General features: G+C 38.4%; 1 protein-coding gene across 1 annotated transcript in view; it reads left to right on the plus strand.

The window, feature by feature from the left end:
- TENM3 (teneurin transmembrane protein 3) overlaps nt 1-15,856 on the plus strand; it is a 1,675,137-nt gene that overhangs the window by 481,676 nt on the left and 1,177,605 nt on the right. Inside the window, exon 3 of the mRNA XM_043970124.1 lies at nt 15,657-15,742. The gene's annotated coding sequence lies outside the window, so the exon portion shown is untranslated. The remainder of the gene's footprint in view (nt 1-15,656; nt 15,743-15,856) is intronic.

Consider the following 15,856-nt stretch of genomic DNA (forward strand, 5'->3'; position numbering starts at 1 on the left):
TCATTCCTTCCTTTTTCTTCTCAGTTAACAGTTTACCAGTAGAGGATGCTCCTTTCAGATAAGAACAGACAACATTATTCAAAACCTAGAGGCTGGGGCAGCTAGATGGCGCAGTGGATAGAGCACCGGCCCTGGATTCAGGAGTACCTGGGTTCAAATCCGGCCTCAGACACTTAACACTTACTAGCTGTGTGACCCTGGGCAAGTCACTTAGCCCCAATTGCCTCACTAAAAAAAAACAAAACAAAACAAAAAAACCTAGAGGCTTATCCCCCCCTCCCCAAAACTTTCCTTTCTTTCCCTGCTGAGTTAGCAGAGGTTTTCTGAAGTTAGATAACAAAGAATCATAAAATCTCAGAGTCTGGTTGTCCCAGGGAGTGGGGGTAGCAGTGGTGCCACATCTGGGGGGGGGGGGGGTCTACATGTTTAGAATTATTGTGAAGAATGTGAACATGGATCGGGGAGGGACTCTGTATTAGATCTGGGATGAAAAGGGAAGTTTGCTGTGGCAAAGCACGCCACTCTTTTAGAGAGTGTGTGGCCTTTCTTGCAAGATCGTAATGAAATGGCCTTCCTTCTTTGCACCAGAGTTGTGCCTCAGTTTATCTGTTTCTAACATTCACTAAGAAAATTAAGGCCATTTGACATGGACTCTTTCTTATCCCATTCTTTTCATTTCATTTAAAAATATTTTTGCATAATCCTCTTCCCTTGTCCTTTCCCCCAGTCTGTGACAATGAAGTCATGTAAAGGCAAACACCTCTACATGCACGCTTGATTCTGTCTTCTCCCATCTTCTCTAGAGTGACAAGTAAAATTACATGTGGTCCCCTTATTTCTGTCCCAAGTTGAGGGACAGCTGGGGTTTCTAATATATTTGTTACTTATAAATTAGAAGCTTTAGCACAGTTTTGGACAATAGGCATTTATTAAAGCATACCAAATATTAGTAAAGAGAGAACACTTTGCTCAAAAAGTTAAGAAAAGGTCTATTTTTCCTAGAGCTCAGCCTGGCCTTCTTCTTCCTCCAAGTCTTCCACCACAGATGCATGTGATACCTTAACTGAGAGTGCAAGCTTCCTCTGTGTCAGGAGGAGAGGTGGTCCTTACGCACTGCTTCAAATTAATTGGCTAGCATCACCCAAATCCATTGGCTCACTGCACTTGAGGGTGGTCCGTGAGCAGAATGTGCTAAGGTTAGAATTCAGAGAACACCCCTCCTCCCCAGGGCCAGGCCTTCAGGTAGGTGTGGTTCCAATCAAGTTAACTCCCAGTGAGTCAATCAAATCAATCTTTTTTTTTTAAGTGAAGCAATTGGGGTTATAAGTGACTTGCCTAGAGTCACATGGCTAGTAAGTGTGTTAAGTGTCTGAGGCTGTATTTGAACTCAGGTACTCCTGACTCCAGGGCTGGTGCTCTATCCACTGTGCCACCTAGCTGCCCCCAATCAATCTTAATATAATCCCTCCCAGCAGGGATCTCTGGGCATCTCAAAACCCATTATTTTCTCACACTAGCAAATTACAATCTCTTGTCTTTTTCGGAACTTCATTCTCTCCCTATCTACTGTTTCCTTTCCTACTCCCTATAAATATGTCCAAGGTGAACATAATGGAAAAATCCCTGTTCACAAGGAAGTTTCATTCTAATGGCACATAAAAATGCTTTTTGATTTACTGGTTGATTAGATAGGAAGGTGTAAATGAAGGTATTATAAAAATAAAAGACATCAATAAAAGTTTTTTGAATAAAAATATCAGTAATTTCTTTTCATGTCCATTATTATCCTTAAAAGAAACCTTTCGGGGCAGCTAGGTGGCGCAGTGGATAGAGCACCGGCCCTGGAGTCAGGAGTACCTGAGTTCAAATCCGGCCTCAGACACTTAACACTTACTAGCTGTGTGACCCTGGGCAAGTCACTTAACCCTAATTGCCTCACTAAAAAAAAAAAAAAATTAAAAAAAAAAGAAACCTTTCAAATAAATATGTGATGGAATGGGTATTAATAGCTCTTATTTTATAGTACTTTATTGCTTATATAGAATATAGAATATAGAATATCTCATCTGACCTCACAACAGTGCAAATTAGGTGCTTGTGCAGAGTAGGTAGGTGCTGTAGGTAGTGATGTCTCCGTTTCACAGATGAAAAAACTAAGGTTCAGATTCAGTAATTGATTTTCCCAGGATTAAATGGCCAGCAGTTGATGGAATTTGTAATAGAACCCAAGTCATCTGACTTTTCATCTAATACTTTCCACTAAGCCATACTGCCTTGAAAATATGGATATAGAGGGGCAGCTAGGTGGACAGTGGATAAAGCACCAGCCCTGGATTCAGGAGGACCTGAGTTCAAATCCAACCTCAGACACTTGATACTAGCTGTGTGACTTTGGGCAAGTCACTTAACCCTCATATGGATATAGGAATCTAATTACCATATTGCTCATTTTGAGGTTATTTGCATTACTATATGAGTAAATATTCAACATTAGAATATATAGTATATGGATCAATTCAGGATATATGTGTATGTATGTGTGTATACATTATATGTTTATTCATTTTCCTCAATCTAGAAGATATCTTACTTATTTTCTAAACATTTCCAAGGAGTATTCAATTACTCAAAGCTGAAAATAGTTTTTCAGGAGTAATGTTAATATTAAATGTGAATATCTTAATTCACTTGATATCTGAAAACCATAATCTTGATTGCATGGCTAAACTCAATAACACCTTTAAGTAATTATTCTCCATAAATTATCATACTATCTCTATCTGAAATTTTCAAGAAATGTAGGCCACATCTATATGATGTAACTGAGTTTGCTAAGTACCCATTATTGATACAAAGGACACAATGTGATATAGTTCAGAGAGCCCTGGAAAGAAATTAGGAGACCCTTATTCTCTTCCTGATCCTTCCCCTAAGAAGCTTTGTGTCCTTACACCTCAGATATTTACCAGGTATATGACCCTGTGAGATTTAAAATTGAATACTAGAGCATTAATTTCCCCTCTTTAACCTTTCCCTTAATTTATCTCCCAGACTAGTAAATGGAAGAAACCTCTGGTCTATAGTTAGAGCTTTTATTGTTTGGTAGTTACCAAGTGATGTTGATTAGAGGAATAGGAAAGTAGAAATACAAAACAAATAGTCTTAAGCCTAAGATTAGTCTATATTCCGTATAAAAGTCACCAAAATCCCAAGGCCACCTTTAGGAAGGAGAGCCTCATCAGGCACGTGCTGCTAACGGCGAGCCGGGCCGAGTCCAACTCCAGTCAGTGTGTCTCGCCAGTCCTTGGACCAGGAGAGCAGGAAATTGATCCCACTTCCATTCTCTCCTTACCTTTTAAGCTCACACCCCAGAAATGGAGTGCTTAGCAGCCGGACTGACGTGCCCATGCAGGGCTGTCCAGTCTCCTCCCTGAAAGGGTGGTCCTTTAAAAAACTGGCGTCTTTCCGACTCCAGTTAGTATTCACTAACCTACTGTTAAAAAACTTTTTACCATATTCCCCCCTTTGGCTCCTCAAGAAACAAAATGTTTCCTTGACGGAACAGTAAAAAAAATATAATAACTATTGCTAACTAATAATATGTGAACAACAATATAGAAAAGGAAGAGAGGAAAGTTTTGTCCAGAGGGGTGATTTTTTGTCCTCATGAACTGACGCTTTGACATTAGTCTTGCAAAGGGAGAGCCTCTGCAGAGAGTACATGTTACAGATGGTATATATTATAACAGAAAGGAGATAGTAAAAACTAACAAAACAAAACAGTTCATATAAAGTCTCTGAGTTCTCTTGTCTTCTTGAAGTGGTAAGATGTCATCAGGAGGAAACTGGATTCTGGTATGGAAAACTGGATTCTGGACTCTGGTCTGGAAAACTGGATTCTCTTCTTTAACTGTTTGAATTGCTGCATTTTTACTAAACCTTAGCATAGCATTGTCAATGATCAAATTAATAAATTACATTACAACCCATTAAGAGTCACTCAACAAATCTGTATTGCCTCATTTTCCTTATCTGTAAAATGAGAGAGTTAAACTTGGGTACTTTTAAGAACCTTGCCATTGGGGGCAGCTAGGTGGCACAGTGGATAAAGCACCAGCCCTGGAGTCAGGAGGACCTGCATTCAAATCCAGCCTCAGACACTTAACACTTATTAGCTGTGACCCTGGGCAAGTCACTTAACCCTCATTGCCCTGCTTAAAAAACAACAACAACAAAACCTTGCCATCTCTCTATCTATGGGTCTGATTCCTAAGTCATCATTAAGTGCTTCCTGTGAGTCAGAGCTGTTTGAAGCATTGGGGATACAAAGAATAGCTTGCAAAGAGCTTCCAATCTAATGGGGAAGAAAACATATAAACAATTAGTTTGTATAGACAACAAAAAAACAAGTTATAAACTCTCAGAGAAGAAGGCATTAGTATGGGAGGGGACTGGGAAAGGCCTCTTGATGCCTTCTATCTTTAAAATAGATCACTACTCCGCATTCCACAATACCTAGCATAATACTATCTTGAGCAAATGAACACATGAGTGAAATTCTTGAATAAATAAACTGCATAACAGTCAACTGTCTGGCACTGAGATTAGTCATTAAAACATTCTAAATAACCACACTAATTGGACATAGCCAAGTTATTTTAGTTGTAGAAATTCAGCCATAAATTTGAACACCTTTGTGACAACATTACACTTAATAGAATCTTGTGATTTTAAAGGTTTAAGTGGTACTGACATTATAGATATATAATTTGTAGCTTTAGGACAGATGCTTTGCCTATTTATGTTATATAGGAGACATATATGAACCCTTAAAATGCTAAATACTTTATGATGTTACAGAATCCACTCCCCTTGTGAGTCATCATTTCTGTGGCAGCATACTAATTTTTATACCTGCTGATTTTACTTATTTCCATAAATGGAGGTAGGTTATAGAACTATGGTCAGCTGGTGATAGTAAAAGCTATAATTATTTAAATAAACACTTCATGTGTATCCTCAATTATAACTAATGGAGGTTAAGATATCATTATTGTACTGAGTATAGGCTGAAATATAGAAACATAGATAACATATTAATCTGGAATCCACATTATCTGTACTGGACAAATAGCTTTATTTCTCTACATGAATAGGAAAGGCAATCTGTTAACATTTTTCAAGTGATTTACTGGCATTGATATTATATAGTACTATTATAATAAAACATAATATCAAATAAAGTTGGCTATGCAAGAATGTTAAATGACCTCTACTGTCAACAGCATTGGTGATAAGGTGGGAGAGTCTACAACTTAATAGGAAATTGAGTCCTGAGGTCTTCCCTAAGGCTCAGAGAGATTAGGTGATTTTCAAAAGGTCACACAGCTAGTAAATGTCAGGGCCATATTTGAACCCAGATCTTCCACCTTCCAAACTCTATCCTTGGTGCTATGCTGCCCTTAAAAAATAAATATAATACAGGTCAAATTATTTGCCAGAAATCATAATAACTATATACAATAAAATGCTGACATAGAATGATTACTTTGTTACAAAAGTAATCACGTCCCTGACCCTAGGGCTAAAAGGAGAGAAAAGTATAATTTTATAGCTTAGTGGTCCATTGGAAGTCATAAAATCCAATAGCCTTATTTTTATAGCTAAAAAAACAGGGTCTAGAAATATTTGGTGACTTGCTCAAGCATATACAGGTAGTTAACTATAAGAGTAGAACTAGAACCTGCGTCTCCTTTCTCCCATTCAGGAATTCTCTTTTGTTAATCAACAGAAGATTAATTAAAAGTAAATAGTAAATACCTAGAATTTCTATTTTACAGAGTATGGATCTAGGGTTCAGTTAGGTTATCTACTTTGCCTAAGGGTCCCATAACTGATTTAAATATTGGTTGCATAAGTTATACTTGTATAAGAAATAAATCATGTAGCTGTGTGACCCTGGGGAAGTCACTTAACCCTCACTGCCCTGCAAAAAAAAGAGAAGAAATAAATCATGTGTATTTTTCATTATCATCACCATCATGTTAATCCTTAATAACCCATCTGATTGTATGACATTACTCACTCCATTTTGGTGAAATGACATATTAGTTCTCATAGAAGCAGTTCAATGCTACTATGGGCTGTGATAAAATAATGGAATTTGGCAGATACTCAAAGGCCCACCTGGAGATTAATCTAAACTGGTTGAATTAAGTGAGAGTGATTGACTTTTCTGATTAGCCTACTTCAAGTTAATTAGATTGTAACCACAGCTGGCCAACCCTTAAGGAAGTATAGCATATCATTCATGTAGGATAGATTCCAGAGGGACCCTCCAAGAGAAGAATCTGCCAGTTTCCACATTGCATATAGAGATCAAGGAAGTAGGTAGAACCCAAGGGCCATAGAGTCATGTGAAAGGATGAGAATATGACTTGTTCTTAGTCCTTCCTTCTCAAAGAGGACCAATGATGTCTCAAATTGTGTATGAATTGGAATTAAATGAAGCAGAGCTGTGCAGTCACTCTGTTCTCTCTCCTTCAAAATCCAGTGGCAAGATAAAGTTCAAGAAGACTGGAAATGACTCAGGATGTAGTGGGTAACCTTGGCCTTTCTAAATTAGTCTTTCCCAGATCTTAGTTTGTCATATGCCACACCCAGTCCATGACAAAATTCTAGGTAAGAATTGAGACAAAAGATGGCTCAATTTTCCATCACAAAGGTATCAGCCTGGGAGGGGAAGACCCTCCAAGTTTCTGGACAGAATGGAAAACAGTTGCTATTTACACTTATTCTAAGCCTTCAAAACCTAAACAAATGAGCCACAAAGGCTTGGGTCAGGGCTATTACTGGCCATTCAATGAAAGCCAGAGTGATTTGGATTTAAAGACTTAGTCAAGTAACTCCATTTAAAACACAGCGGGCTTTTTAAAAGCCTGCCTTTTCAGACCTATATTTCAAGAAATCAAAAATGAAAACTCCATAGGATGAAAAGTAAATTGCCCCAGCTTTTTGAAAAAAAAATTAAAAATAAAAGAAGAAGAAGAAGAAGACGATGACGACGAGTAGGGGAAGGAGGAGGAGAAAAAGTAACAGTATTCCCCATCTTCTGCTCAAATTGGAAGGTTGGGTCTCCAGAGGGCAGTTACTATTACTCTCAGATAAGATAGTGTAAACCAAGGCAAATGCTCTCTTAAGTGGAATTTAGACCTCTCTTTCCCCAATGGGGAAGAATCTGTGTGGTCATCGGTCCTCTTTGAAAAAGAAGAATGAATAACAATTAGACTAGATGACCAACGAAAATACTTCCCAGGTCTAAATGCTATGAACTCATAGTGAGACTGGAAATCTTTCTGCAGCAAGTGATCTTCCAACTATAGAACCTGAAGGCCAACCACTGTATATCCCTTGAACCATGGCTGCCTGGTTCTCTTTATTGGCCAGAAATATCTTAATTGATATCCATTACTCTGGTTCTACAGCATAGTTTTTAGAGTTTACTTTGTTGAAGCCCAGTCACATACACCATATCCTTATCTATTCTTTGAGTGAAGTCAAATTTAATTCTTTAGAGAAGATGGTCTCAGGATTGACTTGTATATATTGATTTGGACAGAGCATTCTTCATCTACTTGTCTCTTTCCAATGTTGAAATAATTCTGAATCCTTTTAAGCAAATGCAATCTTATTTTTAAAAATTCTACTGAGTATTTTGGTGCCTAATGCAATCAACATTTGCAAACAGGAGTTTGTTTTAATTTGGAAAATGGGTTAGGGGGGATGTTATGGGCCTGGGGTACCTCAGAAGTTTTTTGGGGGTAAATCAAAGAACCTTCTCCTTGAGAAATTAAACCAAAGGACAGCTACACCTAAAGAAATGTTAGCTCTAGGACTACCACCCTTCATTACAGTCTCCTCTACTCCTCAAGGAGATAAGATTAGGTTTGTCTGCTGGCTTTGTGGTGTGAGGGGGAAAGAGATGACTTGAGAGATTCAGAGCCACCCCTCATCCAATTTCCCCTAGCCACCACCAGTGGGCATGGTCCTCCCCCAATAAGGGAACTTTTCACAGTCAGATGATCACCTCATGGGACCACCATCAGTCCTCTATAAAACTATCTGCCTTTTTCTCTGTCTCCCTCTCTCTTGCCAGAGGAAAAAGGTATCTCAGAGAGCCACACCTCTGTGCCATGACTTCTCCTCATGAGAAGAAGTCCAAGGACTTCTTTCTTGGTTTGCTTTCCCTAGCACCTAAATAAAATATTATTTCATTCTAATTGGATTTGTGTGCAAGAGGGTGTAATTCTTTAAAGAAGAATTCCTAAGGACTCGTATCCCAAAACCCCATCAATTTCCCCCATAACACAGGATGTCCCAAAAATCTTAGTGCAGATATGAGTTATTAAAGCTTAATCCAACATCTACCATGAACCAAGATCTACCTCCTTGAAACTTTTTTACTTTTATTGCTATTTCTTCCCTCGGAGTCTATGCAGAACAAATTGATTCCCTCTTTCACATGGCAACCTTTCAAATATTTAAACAGCATAAGTCAATAATAAATATAAGCACTTTCTATGTGAATGAAAATTATTTTTAAAATTTATGAAGTGCTAAGTATCTATGTGTCAGGCAATAAACTAAGCTTTGGGAATCCAAGTACATAGAGCAAAATTGTTCCTGCCCTCAAGGAGCTTATATTCTAATAGGGGAAGACAAGACATATAGGGAAATTAGAGTTGAAAAGATGAAAGGGATGAAGTGGATGCATGATTTTTAAATGGCTTGGAAGTTACATGGTAATGAAGCAAGTAAGAAGAGGTGAAATCAATTTTATCAGAGCCCAGGGTTCCAAGGATGGGAGAATATTTGCAATGGGAAGAGGGTGAGGGCCAGAGTGTATGCAAATTGGTTTTCAGATGCTGGCAAAGAGTGTCCTACTTCTAGACAAGAGCCTAGGATCCCAGAAGTAAGAGTCTTAGTTCCAGTGAAAAAAAGATGGAAGCCCAAGTGCAGAAAGAATAGTTTGGAGATGGCTGAGAAGTGACATAGTGGATAGATTCTGGAGGAAAAGGAAATTAAATCTCCCCTCTCAGAACCCAGAATCCCTGCATTTGAAGTGAGAGGAGGAGGGCTGATGTATCAGTAGCATAGTTTAGAGAAGTCTAGAAAGTGGGAAAGCCCTAGTGCTAGGTAATGAGAATAAAAACATTTTAAAATAATGCACATTCTTAGGTGCCACCTCCTACATGCAGCTATACCGAATCTCCCTGATTGTTTTTACTTTCTACCAAAATTACTTAAAGTAAATATATTTATAAATAAATATATAAATTTTTGAATATAAATATTTATTTTAAAAGAAATATAAAAATATAAACTTACAATATAATAAATAGAAATAAATATATACACTTATAAATAAATAAATTGCATATATTTAGTTGCACATGTACATGCTTTATTCCTCCTTCTGCTCAGCACCAAAAGGGCAAGAATGATACCATTTTTCTTCCTGAGCACCTAAAACAATACTACTTTAAGCTTAAGTAATGTTTAACAACATTCATTGAATTAAAAGTGAATATACTTCCCATTTCAGTCTTCTCTTCTCCAGACTAAACAATGTAATTCCTTCAGGCGATCTTCATCCTAAAGATCATTCTCTGGATTACAATATAATCGTCTTCCTAAAATATAGGTAGGTGGCACAGTGGATAGAACTCTGAGCCTGGAGTCAGGAAGACCTGCATTCAAACATGCCCTCAGACTCTACTGGTTTTATAATATTGAGCAAGTCACCTACATCTATTTGCTTCAGTTTTCTCCACTCTAAAATGGAGATGAAAACACCAAACTCACTACCTGAAGATAGTGATTATGTTGGATTGTAATAAGGAGCACACTAATATTTTTAGAATTGTAGATATTTAACCTTTCAGTTGCCATTTTTATAAGCCTATAGCATGATTGCTTTTGTAATTATTAAATTTTAAAACTGCACTGAAACTTTTAGGACAGTGTATTTTGTTTGTATTCTATATGTATATGTGTTTGTGTTCTGTGTATATTTACATATGCTCATGATTCTCCCTAGTAGACTCTAACTAACCCCCTTAAATTCATAGTCTTTTTATTCATTCATTCCTTTGTTTATTTGTTTGTTTACCCATTCATTCATTCATTTATTTGTTGTATTCCGTGTGTCTAGCACAGGGCTTGCCTAATAAAAGGTGCTTAATAAATTCTTAATAACTGATTGATCCAGACATGCCACTGATGAATATAATCCATTCAGAATTCCAAATTGCACTCCATATAATCTCCAAAGGAATCAGAGAGGGAATAAGGAAGAGGTAGAATCTCAAGAACCAGAATAACTCTTTGGCATAAAGTCAAGAGTTTTAAGGAAGAGAAATGGATCGACACTTTTACTTACTCCAGAGGAGGTAAAAAAGGAATATGAGGCTATGATCACAAATGCCATTTGAGAAGGTATTTTTGTGATCATGGTGCCAGTGGAATCCATTTTACAAAGAAAGAGTTGGTCAAGAAAAGACAATAGACATCCTGTTGTATAATTTTAAAAAGTTGAAAGATAGGATGGTAAACTGAGGACATAGCCTAGTTAAGGAAAATTATGGGACATGAGAATATATTCCCATGTGGAGGAGGGGGTAAGGAGCCCTTAGAGAGAGAAAAAAAAAGTTGAATATGCATGAGAGATCAGGAATAATAATAGAAGGTTAAGAGAGAGTGAAAAGGGGTAGGATCAGGAGTTTAAGGATTAGGCTTGAAGAAGAGAAACAGTATGCATTCCTGAGAGACAAAAGGAAAGATATGGAGGTAGAGCTGGATAAGAATTTCTTAGATGGGTAGGAAAATGTCAGGAGTTCACATTGGGTGGGGTTGGGTTTTTTTTGCTAAAGTAGGTGATAATATAACTGAGAATAAAGGTTTCAAAGGACAATGTCAAAGGCTTGAATGGAAAAGGTACAATTTAGAACAGTAACTGTGCCAATTACAACAAAGAGACAGAGATTTTTAAAAAATGAAGCATGCGCCTAGATAAAGCCCCACACTGTATTTTTAGTCTTTCCAATCATCACTGTTTCATGACTTTTCCAGGGTCCTTGGAGTTGGAATAAAAAAAAAAAAGGTGATTTTTAAGTACTATCAAGGGGTTGTTTTGTTGTTCAGCCAATGATTTCTATCCAACTTTGCATGACTCCATGGACATGGGGTTTTCTTGGCAAAGATACTGAAGTAGTTTTTCCATTTCCTACTCCATTGTATCCTCAATTTGCAGATGAGTAACTAAAATAGGTGTTAAGTGACTTGTCCAGAGTCAACCAGCTAGTAAGTGTCTGAAGCCAGATCCGAACTCAGATCTTTCTGATTCTAGACTGCTCTATCCCCTGCACCACCTGACTTTACCAGCAGTTAGGCATCCTTAATAAGATAAATGTGGTAAAGGGTGAAGATATCAAAAAAAGCTCAAGAAATTGTAGGAAAGTAGTGAGTATATCATTAAAATAGCTAACCATGAGGTTCAGGTTTGATAAGGCTACTTGTGAAGCCAAAATAGGGATGATAGATTGAGATGTTACTTAACAAACTCATTTTCCATCATGCACTCCTCCAACCCACCTCAGCCACACACAAGGTGGTTCACACCCTTGATCTTTCCATCACCCCCAAAGGTATCACCTCTGTGTTTAAAAATTCTGAAATCTCCCTGTGTAACCATAATCTACTGACTTTTCACTCAGCCTTCTGCATTCCTTTAGATCCATACCAAAACCTTCAATCCCTTGATTCCTGAAATTTTTTTTTCCAGGTCATCTCCCTATACTAAATACTCTCTCCTCTTTTTCCCATCTTGACCCCTTGGGTGAACCCAGTCAACTCTACCCTGTCCTCTTCTCCTGAATCCCTCATTCCCTTATCATATCACAGAGGATGCCCTGCCAGGCCTCAGCCTTGAATCACTCTCATCATTACACTGCCTTCCCTCCTACACACATGCTGCTGACTGAAATCATGTGACTGTTGCTGCATCCTCACTGATGCTAGGCAATTCTACTACACCTCCCTTATCAACTCACTATTCCTCTCTCCACATTGGCTCTTCCAAACCTTTTTATCTTTTTTCAAACCTCCCATGGCTCCCTCTCCCCCGACTCTCAGCTGAAAAACTTACCCCATATCTTAGAGGAAAAAATTGAGGGCAATTCTTTATGAATTCCCTCATCTCCTCACTTCCTCATCTCCTATCATCCAGGTGTCTTCTTCCACTTTCTTCCTTCACCCCTGTATCATATAATGAAGGGGCCTTACTCCTTACCAAGGCTAACCCCTCTACATGTTCAAGTGATTCTATTCCAACTCATCTCCTCCAACAGATTGCCCCTTTGTAATCCCTGTTCTTTCACTTATTTTCAGGCTCTTCCTGTCACTAGTTCATTTTCTCCTGCCTACAAACATGCCTATGGCTTCTCCTATGCTGAAAAAGTACTCACTATATCCTTCAATCCCTTCTATCATCCTTTATGTCCTCTACCCTATGTAGCTAAACACCTAGAGTTTACATACAATAGCACCTCCACTTTACCTCCTCTCACTCTCTTCCTTAACCCCATAAAATTTGACTTACTACCTTATCATTCCATTGAAACTATCCTTGCTGATATTACTAATGATCTTGATGTAGGAGACAAAAAAGGGGCTAACAGAAAAACCTAATACCCAAGCTCTAATTCAGATATGAGCTCTAAGAGGGATTCAGACCCCAGTTGATGGATAACTTACAAGTCAGGATGCTAGGTTCTCATACCCACAGTCATCAGTACTCATAACAGGAACAGAGGGAGAGAGGCCATGAAGGCCTAAGACTATAACAATGATACATTCATAGGCTATAGAAACTCAAACTAGGAATAAATGATAAATGAAGATGTTTTGAAACTAAGCATGAGAACCAGAAAGAGACACATGCATAAAAGGCCAAATTTGTCCCCAGATTCACCTTATGATGTGTAAACCCCCAAAATACACCTCCACTGAAAAAGATATCCACCTCAGGGGTTGGCTTAGGACCCCAGGAAGTCCAAATTAGGATAAGCCCTCCCCTGTACCTCCCTAAGGTAGAGATTATTATGAGACTGATAATCAATTTATCCATACTATAAATATAATTGTCCTTTCTTTCCCTGTTCGAGAGAGATACCTTTCCACTTTTTTGGTTTTCTCCCTGTGTTCAGTCACAGTATTGCAATAAAACCTGGAAAACTGAGTCACTGAGTCTTGTGATTCTTTTGGGACGACCCCAAATTCTAATCCACATAAATCTCTTACTTGCCAAGTCCAATGGTTTTTTCTCTGTCCTCATTCTCCAGGCCCCCTTTGCAGTCTTTACCAGTCTAGATCACTCTCCCTCCTCCTTGATACACTCTTATCTTTAGATTTTCAGGACCCTGCTCTCTCCCAGTTTGCCCCCTACTTTTCTAACTTATCTCCTTTGCTGTATCCTCTTCCAGGTCATGGCTTCTAACCACAGGCGATCCTCAGGGTTCTATACTCTTTTCTCTCTCTACTCTTCACTTGATGATCGCATCAGCTCACATGGATTTAATAACCATCTCAGTGCTGATAATTCTCAAATCTGCCTATCTGGTCCCAAATTCTTCACTAACCTCCAACCTTACATCTCCTGCTTGGATTGTCTGCCTGTCTCAAGCTTCTCCTCCACTCTATCCCATCTTCCCTCAGGCTACTGAAGTGACTTTCCTAGCATGCAGGTCCAAGCATATCACCTCCTTTCCACCCTCCACTCAATAAACTCCAGCAACTTCTTACGGTTTTCATGATTCAATATAAACTGCTCTATTTGGCACTCAAAGAATTTTGTAGGGGGTAGCTAGGTGGCTCAGTGGATAAAACACCAGCTGTGGATTCAGGAGGACCTGAGTTCAAATGAGGCCTCAGACACTTGACACTTACTAGCTGTGTGACCCTGGGCAAGTCACTTAACCCTCATTGCCCCGCAAAAAAAAACCAACAAAAACAAACAAAGCCTTTTGTAACCTGGCCCCCTCCTACCTCTCCAGTCTTCTTACACCTCACCTTGATCAAGTGATACTAACAAGATCCTTCCTTCATTTCTCAATTCAGGGCATTTTCTTCTGGATGTCCCCTATGCCTGGAAAGTTCTCCCTCCTCTGCTCCACCTTCTGACTTTTCTAGCTTCCTTTAAGGCCCAGCTAAAATCCCTCCTGAAAGTCTTCCCCCACCCCTCTCAATTCTGGTGGCTTACCTCTCTTATTTACTTCCTATTTATCCTGTATATAGGATGCTTTTTGAATGTTTCTTTGCATGTTGTATTGCCTATCAGACTGTAAGATCATTACTTTTGTCTCTTTTTGTACCTCGGTGCTTAGCACAGTGCCTGGCGCAAAACAGGTGTTTAATAAAGGTTTATTGGACAGCTGGGTGGCACAGTGGATAAAGCACTGGCCCTTGATTCAGGAGGACCTGAATTTAGATCCAGGATCAGACACTTGACACTTAATAGCTGTGTGACCCTGGGCAGGTGACTTAACTCTCATTGCCCCATCAAAAATAATAATAATAAATTAAATAAAGGTTTATTATTTTATTAATGATAAGAAGCAACTAGATGTTATAAGTTAAAAAAAGAAAATTGAATAGGAATGAGGAAACGGTGAAGGGATAATTAGGCAACAAACATTTATTAAGCTCCTACTATGTGCCTGACATTGTGAAGGCAATACAAATAGAAAAAAGAAAAAAAGGTAGTACCTGTCTTCAAGGAGCTTGGGAGTATGTCTGAGGGGGAAATGAAGAGCTAGCTGGCCTGGGCATTCTTTTCAAACGAAGTTCTTCACCCTTCAATAAAAGGAGTCACAAGGGGAGAGGATATGATCCTACTGAAGTGTGAGTACCGTAGGAAGTTATTGTCCAAGAGAAGAAATTCAGACTCTAACATCTAAAGGTAATGTCTACAGAATAAGAGTTGAAGAATTTGGTTCTCAATGGAGGGAAAGCCCATGTAGTTTTTCCCCTGCTGCCTGTGTTCCAAATAACTGAAAGAGGAAAATTAAGTTGACTATTAACAACTGCTAAACATTCTTAGTTCTTGCAGACACTTTAGAACAGCGATTTTTTAAAAGTAATTTTCTCCAGGTAAAATTCTCACAACAACAAAAAGAATGAGTTGCCAGCCATCAAAAAGTATTTCTTCAGTACATATGTGTATGTCATTAAGTACTATGTGTCATTATGGGGACATAAAATCAGTGCTTGCGTTACATCTTAAGGGAAGACCAAAAACAGTCTCCATAAGCTTGACTGTGGTTAAACTAGCAAGGGAAATTATTGACTTGATTTAGTGATTTAATATCCTCATTGTGAAAAATTATCTGTGTTCATAGCATTTAGTGTAGGCCCAAACTCCAGGAACCTTCATCTCCATTAGCATATCATTACAGCATAAATCTATTGACTTTGTGTTAGCTTATTGCTGCACAGTGATTAACTCTGCCACTTTCTCCTATAAATGCAAAGAATGTGATCAAGAAATATAAGAATAATAGAAATAAATTTACCTTTCTTTTGTTTGCTTATTTTTCCAGGCCTGGGACTCAGCCAATCTCTCTGCTTGGCCCACGCTAATGAACAAATACCAACAAAATTGTCTGAGGGAAACAGCACCATTTTGGTAAGCACAGTACGCTTTTGGAAATCTAAAAACAGTCCCAAAGCTAATGCTCTTTGGATCTGTTTTGAGTTGGAACTTAAGTCTTCATTAAAAGTGTCTAAAGTTGCTTAGAGG

The sequence above is a fragment of the Dromiciops gliroides genome, chromosome 6 (assembly GCF_019393635.1).
Source record: "Dromiciops gliroides isolate mDroGli1 chromosome 6, mDroGli1.pri, whole genome shotgun sequence".
Classification (NCBI taxonomy): Eukaryota; Metazoa; Chordata; class Mammalia; order Microbiotheria; family Microbiotheriidae; genus Dromiciops; species Dromiciops gliroides.